At 38.6% G+C, this 7609-nt stretch overlaps 1 long non-coding RNA gene across 1 annotated transcript in view; it reads right to left on the bottom strand.

Annotated features, from left to right (window-relative positions):
• Positions 1-5400: 5400 nt before the first annotated feature.
• The window catches only part of LOC141960921 (uncharacterized), a 76252-nt gene continuing 74043 nt past the window's right edge, over positions 5401-7609 (bottom strand). The window contains exon 5 of the long non-coding RNA XR_012633714.1: positions 5401-6802. This is a non-coding gene — a long non-coding RNA (uncharacterized LOC141960921). The remainder of the gene's footprint in view (positions 6803-7609) is intronic.

Below are 7609 nucleotides of genomic sequence, written 5' to 3'. Positions count from 1 at the left end.
AATGAGGAAGTTGCCCTGATATACCTAAAAAGACCTGTGGATAAAAGACATGCTTCTCCTCAATATTTGACCCTCAGTCTCTCTTAATCTTCATCCCAGAGAGCTGTGTGTACCCTGGCTAAAATTCTTAAAGTTAGGTGAGACAGCATCTACTTTTTTGCTTTCTGATGAGGCTACATAAAGCAAAGAGGTCCACTGTAAGCAAATGAGTTGTATAAGAGCAATGTAAAGAGACATCAAGGAGAGATGCCAGACACTCATCTTGCAAAACTCAGTGAATGCTCGCAAACTATAAGCACTGACACATGCTTGAATTCTCAAGCAGTAAAAAACGTCTGTCTTAGCCATTTTATCTTCAACCTGCAGTTCCAAGGAAAGGGTGAAATAAGTCTGCCCTTTCAGTCCTTAATCAGATATGCAACAGCTTTGCTTGTGATCCTGTGAGGCTCAGAAATAGCAGAGTGCAGGAAGTGGCAACAAATCCTATTCATGAACCAGGTTTAGTACAGGAAGGGACAATGCCTTTTATTTACTCAACGAGTTTTCACTGATATGCTGTAAAAAATGTCCCTAAAGTTAGAAGAGATTTGAGCCGCCTAGTTACTTGGCAATGTAAGACCTTTCCAGTAAGTCTTCAACTACTAACCTTTCCCCATGACTTGAAATGAATAACTGCTTCAGCATGCCATCTGTATCTTCACAGTTCTCCAAAGGCTAGGAAAGTGGTAGTCAAGTAATAAAATCTCAAAATAACAATGTTACTATTTTTTTCAGTTCTCTTTTGCCAGTCCCTAAGACCTGAATTTGTCAGGAAGCCAGAGTGCTTGCAGAGGGACTCCACTGTCTGTGACCACACCGCTCTTGCCAACTAGCCCAAGTCATCACCTGCACTCTGTGAGCATCCACGCTATGGAAATACAGATATAAAATACCAGTATTTCTGACTGAAGAGCTTTTAAAAGTTTTTAATTTTCTGCACCATGTAAGTCTTTTCAGATTTACAAGGTGAGAACAATACATGCACAAAACCCCAGTGTGCTCATAAGCAAGTTGCTTGCCTTCTATAATTGTTCACAGAACTACAGGCAGAGAATGTCCTAGTTGAAGAAATACTTTAAAATCAACACTTAAGTAAAATTTGAAAAATTGAATGAAAAACTACTTAACTTAGGATGCACTAACATAAAATATATTAGTGTATGTTTGCAAAGTACAAAGACCAGCAATTATATGTTCTTTTAAATAAGCAGATGCTAATATACAAATGTACACCAATATGGTAATGGGATATGATGTGATCAATTTCTTTTGTTGTTGTTTGTTTTTTAAACTATCATAATGTGGACAGCCTAAATCATCATATCTGAGGGGGAGAGAGAAGCCACAAAGATGCTGCAACAGGCAGGATATGATAGATGACAGCATCAATAAGGATTCTCATCAAGGTGGAGTTATGGTCAACTTCAGAATAGGCAGACTGCTATGTGGGTGGATGGTAGGACAAAGGGGTACCAGGAATTTCATAATGATTGGCATTTCTGGTTCAATACATAATGAGAACTGGCACTCTATATTATGTTGCTGGCAGTTGGTCTCACACAAGGCCACAGACTTTGAAAGCTCCCGCTACTAATTGCATATGATTAAATGGCTTTGCCTACATTATCCCCTTTCCTCGTTTATTTAGAAGTGTTTCAACATATTTCTATTCCAAAGCCCTGCATTTAGAACCTTATTTTTTGCTGACCATTTCCTTCTCCTCCCCTTCACTTGACTAAGTGACCCAGCCCTTCCTCTAGTTTCTCTCCCAAGGTAGCATCCAGGCTCCCTCACTTCCTTCATGATCTGGTGGAAAATTCTGTTTTGGAGGGTGGAGGAAAGATAAAGGAAAGGGAAGGGGAGAGACCAGGATTAATTGGTGTGTTGTGCATGATCAGTGCATTCTTTATATGACATGTTTCAGAGTGAAATCTTGCCACTGTTTCTCACATTGAGTAATATCCTATTCCTCACTCTGATGGAATGATTTACTCCTTTAAGAACAAAGGTGCTTGGACCTGCAAGCCTAGTTCCAGCAGGTGCTCAGAGTTGGTACTGTTGTGCCCAGGGAACTGAATTTTGCATGCTTATGTCCCTTTCTCTGCAGTGGAAGCTACTGCATCACCCTTGTTGAACCCCATCTTCTTGCTAAGATGGTACATCTAATGTTTAAACACATTCTCAGCATTAACGGAGGTACGTTGACAAACAAACTCCACCTACATCCACCTGCTAAATGAGCTATCTACCATTTCATATGGTCCATAACTCCAGAACTCAGTTAACCATTACATACAGATTACAGAGATTAACTAAATGGTCCAAAGGCATCTTCCTGCTACAAAATTCAAACCATTTATACGTAGCTAGTAATGATCTCAACACTAATGCTAGCAGGTCCAAAACAGGCATTACCAAGAGTACTACTAAAATTTCTCTAAAATTGTCAAATGCGGGTAGATATTATTCCATAATTGCAAAAAAATTAAAATCAAGAAAATGATAAAAATATTTCTGTGAACAATAAAACATGAAAAAGATTTACAATTTAAGCACTGTGTCATCAACTACATGCAGGATCACAGCACCTACACTGTCTGTTGGACAACTTCAGATTTGAAGCTGTGATCTTTCACAGCTGGTCCTGGCATTACTTTGTAAATCTGGGTACAAAAATTTGCTGCCATAAACCTTCACACAAATTAGTGTGCGGATGAATGACATTAGACATCTGTTTTGAGGACTTAATTTTCTTAAATTGTGAATTTGGGATTTTTTTTCTATATAATGATGGTGTTAAAAAAACCAACCAAACAAACAAACAAAAAACCCCAAAAACAAAACAACAGAAAACATATTGAGTAGAGAATAATTCTGTACTAAACATGTGAAAGCCAGTAAGAAACATTACTTGTGCAGAGCATCTCCAGTTTAAACTTTGCTGAGGTTTGTTCAAGTCTTATCCATAAATTAAGACTTTGTTTAGAAAAGGCCATTCTGAGTCACTGTGCACATCTACTGGGTCACGAGCCCTGAGAGGAAATGTACTGCAAATGCCTCAGTGCATCCCTTCAGTTGCAAAACTGAACTAGCTGAAAATGCCCAGACGGATTTACAGTGATGGTGTCCATCTCAAAGACAGTCTCCAAGTGGGATAAATCATGGGATTGCAAAACTGCAGGTGCCAAGCCTGGCACTGCCAGCAGTGCCCACAGAAAGATGGACTGAACATCTGAGTTGTGGCACTCATCCTTCCAACATGCCTAGACAGACGATGGTGACCAGCTAAGTGCAGGAAAAAGGTACAAGCTTAGAGGAAAGGAGAAGAATTATTCTCCCAATGAAGTAAGCGGGGGAAAGTTGTATTTATCCCTGTCTGGACTCTGGGATGTTGTGGTTAATATCCCTATTCTCGTCAATAGTTCAATGAATTTCCCAGTGGCCACAAACAGTCAGGACTTTATATTCCATACTCTAGAAACACATTTGGACACTGGCTCAACACTGAGTCAGTGGGCAAGGTGCCGTTCACTGAATCACAAACACCACTTCCTGCGGGACTGTTTCAGCCTGGAGTATTTCGAAGGAGTGCTTGGCTGGTTAGCTGAGAATCAACCTCACAGCTTAAGACAATAAAGAGTTGCAGGATATATGCAGTTTGTGTAGCATTTGAACAAAATACACTATTCCATTCCACAGGCTTTGAATGAGGTTATTCATATGCAGTAGCATTTCATATGTGTTATATGGTATTCATTTTTCTTAGGAAGACAAACTAAGTTTTTTTCAAACGAAAAAACAGACAGCATGTCTATTTTTATGCTTTTCTTGCTTTGTGTCTTCTTCAATAGCGCTGCAAAGTACTTCATTATAACAGAATGGACATCTTATTGAATAGGATGATTTTTCCTTATCAGGAAGTCATGAGAGCTAAAACTTTCTGAGATTTTGGTTTCTATATCTTAGGCTGTGTACAACACAGACAAAACCAAAACAAGCGACTCTCAGGTCCCTGTAATATTACAAATTTTAAAAACAAAGTACTAGTGGGGGAATTTTACATGGTACTATTATCAGAAATTACACATATAATTTCATGTGCACATATTGCACATGACTTTCCCAGCTCATAAATTCATTGCTAAGTCTCTGGTCAATAATGCTGGTAAATGTACTTGTTCTTATGATATGGAAAAGAAATACAGCAGTCTCTTCCTCTCGGTGATACTCTGTTGGCTGCAAGTAGCTAAATGGTTAATTCCTAGTGAGGACAGTGAGTTTATCATGAGGTCATTCTTGCATGCCAGCGCTAACCACTTCAGCTGTACATGGGACAGCTGAGCTGGTTCTGCAGCACAGCCAAGCCTAGGCATTCTCCTACAGTTCGGTGACTCTCCTTCTATGATTTCCATTAGCAAAAGTTTTGGCAAGTTGTGCTTATAAAGATGTTTATCAAGTAGTAGGAATATGCATGAAATGAAGTTGTAATCAGAAGTAATGGATGTTTTTGTTTAGATTTCTCATTGTTAGTCTAGCTGTAACTATTCTTGTTTGAGAGCTTATTTAAAATACATTTGACTACTTGCATGCCTGCCAAAGAAGCCAGTATTTTACACCAGGTATCTGCTTTAATTGGTAGTAGGTAGTAAGTCACTTTTCATTCTAAGAGTGATCAAAGATTTAATTAGTCTGGATGCTCCATTAACTAGATTTCTGAAGAAGTTTGTCCAAAAAGAGAGTAGTGCTGAGAATACAAGTATGTAAGCCTAACCATGAACTGCTAACACATTCAGATTTCCTTCTTAAGTTTATTGCACAAGGAACTAGGGCATTATTTTGCCATTAGAGTGACAGCACTGACCTCTTATCCTATACCTGAATGATGAAACAAAGAACCACTGGCAAACCTGAAAATTCAGATTAGAAATTCTCAGATGACATAAGGTGGGCTGTGTATGCGCCAGGCACGAAGATCTGAATCTAATCTTTTGCAGTTAATATAATTCTTAGCTTATACAATAGATCCATAACATTCACAATATTCCTATGTACCCAAAACTTCTGCTTCTAAGTACATTATTGTGGAATTTCCCATAGCCACAACCCAACATGGTGCTGCAGAAAATTGTCCTACTGTTGAATACAGGTTTCAGCAGAGGTGAGATGGCAATAGTACTATACAAGAACTCATGAGTTCACTGTTTCCTTCAGTTGTTGCATAAGATCTACCATTCTGAGGCTTTGGGATAGAGTATCAGGTAAGGACACACACCTATTGTTAAGCACCTGCTTGAAAGTAATGCTTATAAGCAATAAACACTTTTATTCTGACAAGTATTAAGATTAAAATATGATGTTGACTTCCAGTTGCTCAACTTTCTGGCTCCTTCTTTTCCTAGAAAGACTTCTTTAAAAAAAGTGTTACTACTGCTTCAAAAGGTAAATCTCACATCAGGGTTCAGAGAACTACCTGTCAAACCAAAGGTACCTTAGATGTCCTGATGAATCACAGCTCCTGGGACTCTCCTGGCTCTAATAGCATTTGTCCATCTAACATCTGAAGAAATCCTCTCATAACATGAAAATCACAACAGGTATTTATGTATGTACCCTTATTTTCACTTTTATTACATTGCTGGGAGATGTCCATGTCATTTATTAATAACCAAAACATAGCTTATAATATTTCTTTTGCCTTTTAAAGTGTCTGTACTACATAGATACATATTAGAGCTTATATTTATATTTCTGACAGTTTTTTGAAGATACTTATAGTAAAGTTTGCTTGTGTGTCTAGTGTGAAGTTACTTACACAAACTGTTTCAAGTTATAATACTTGATATATATGCTTGCACAGACTCGAATATCACATGCTCAAACTGTGGTTTCCTTATGTTCCGTAAATGATTTTATCTTTCCTCTTTTTCTGCATTTTCTCATCTTTTTGAGGAATCAGTCTTCTCAGTGCTTACCACAGCTAGGGAGAAAAATATCAAACGTGTATGGAAGGCAATAGGAGAAACACAGAGATCCAAGTGTGCCAAATTATCTTGCTCCAGAACTAAGAGCTGTGAAACCATAACCGTGTTGCATTGTCAGTTTAATGAACCTCACTTTCAAGAATTATCTCATGTTAATGTAGTGACTTGCTTCGAGGGTCACAGCAAATGCCTCTGCCTGGCATTGAATACTATTGTGGAATCACCTACTAATACAAGATAAATTACTTTTTCAATATGAATCACACAGTGGGAAGAGCGAAAGGCAGGAGAATAGCATTAATCACCAAAAACTATCCGAAGCAAGCAAGTGACCTAGTAGCCTATATTGCCTTTATTGGAATTTAGCTTGAAAGTCATCACTCTTATGAGCTTAATTTCCACACATATTGAATTTAGGCATGAAAACATTAAAAAAAAAAAAAAAAGTTGCTTGGCCTGGTTCAGAATGCCTAAGGTAGGTATTTGACGTCCTTATGTCCCATGACAGCAGCCCTAAAAACATTTAACAGGTCCCATGGTATATGAGCTCATGCTTTTGTAGAACCATCGCACAGCTGACATTCAGCACCTGCGCTAAGACTCATATCAAGTTATCTTCTAAGAGTAGGAGCTTGACAAAAGAGACAGCAATAGCAGCATCCACTTATTGCAGCTACACTGAGAGGAAAGATTGGGATTCCAGGCTCTTCTCAGCTTTTTCAGTGAAGAGGGTGGCCTAGGGCAGGAGTCATTCATCACCTTGTCCTGATGAGAACGAGGACCTGCAGATAGATAAATGGGAGATCTATGAGGCACAAGAGACAGCTAGGTAGTTTTCCAGGAAAAGCAGTTTCATTGGAACATATGTTCTACAGTGGGCTTTTTGTATAATTCTGTGGATACAAGAAAACAGACATGAATTATTACAGGCCAAATACTGCTTCTTGTTACACCAGTATAAACATGTTATTCAGTACCTGAGCTTATAGATGTGTGTTTCAGAAGAGGGTTTGGGTCTCTGAATTAGTATTTTGGCCCCCAGACCTATTCCATTGAAGTCAACAGAAGACAAGGATCTCCATAAGCTAGTTTTCTTCTAAATAATATTCAGTGCAGTGTAAGGTAGTTTTAAATAATATTCAGTACAGCATAATACAGCAGCCTAGGATTTGTCCTGACATTCCTTACTCCCACTGAGTAATGCTTATTCATAGAAGTAGTTCCATATAATTAATTGTGTTACACAGACTATATTAGAAATTTCCATTTGTCTCAGGGGAATTCACACAGGCTGGCAAAAGCCTTCCTATTGGACTACAACATGAATGTTCATCACCAGGTGCCGGGAGGGAAAATCCAATTCTTTCCTATTGTCTGTCTTACCTTAACTATATCCCACTCTTTAGACTACTTGCAACACTTTCACACACTGATGTCTTCAGAGCTCACCAAATACCAACTTAACAGTGGATTTCCTCCTCCAACTGCAGTTTAGACTTTCTCCAGTCTTCCTCTGTCCTTTGCATGGAGTGGTAGCTATTCTCACCAGAACTGTTCAGAAGCAAAGCTCTGTCCTCATTCTCCGTGGG

The sequence above is a fragment of the Athene noctua genome, chromosome 5, assembly GCF_965140245.1.
Source record: "Athene noctua chromosome 5, bAthNoc1.hap1.1, whole genome shotgun sequence".
NCBI classification, from domain to species: domain Eukaryota; kingdom Metazoa; phylum Chordata; class Aves; order Strigiformes; family Strigidae; genus Athene; species Athene noctua.
Note: the sequence above shows the minus strand (reverse complement) of the source record. Positions and strands in the feature narration are given on the sequence as shown.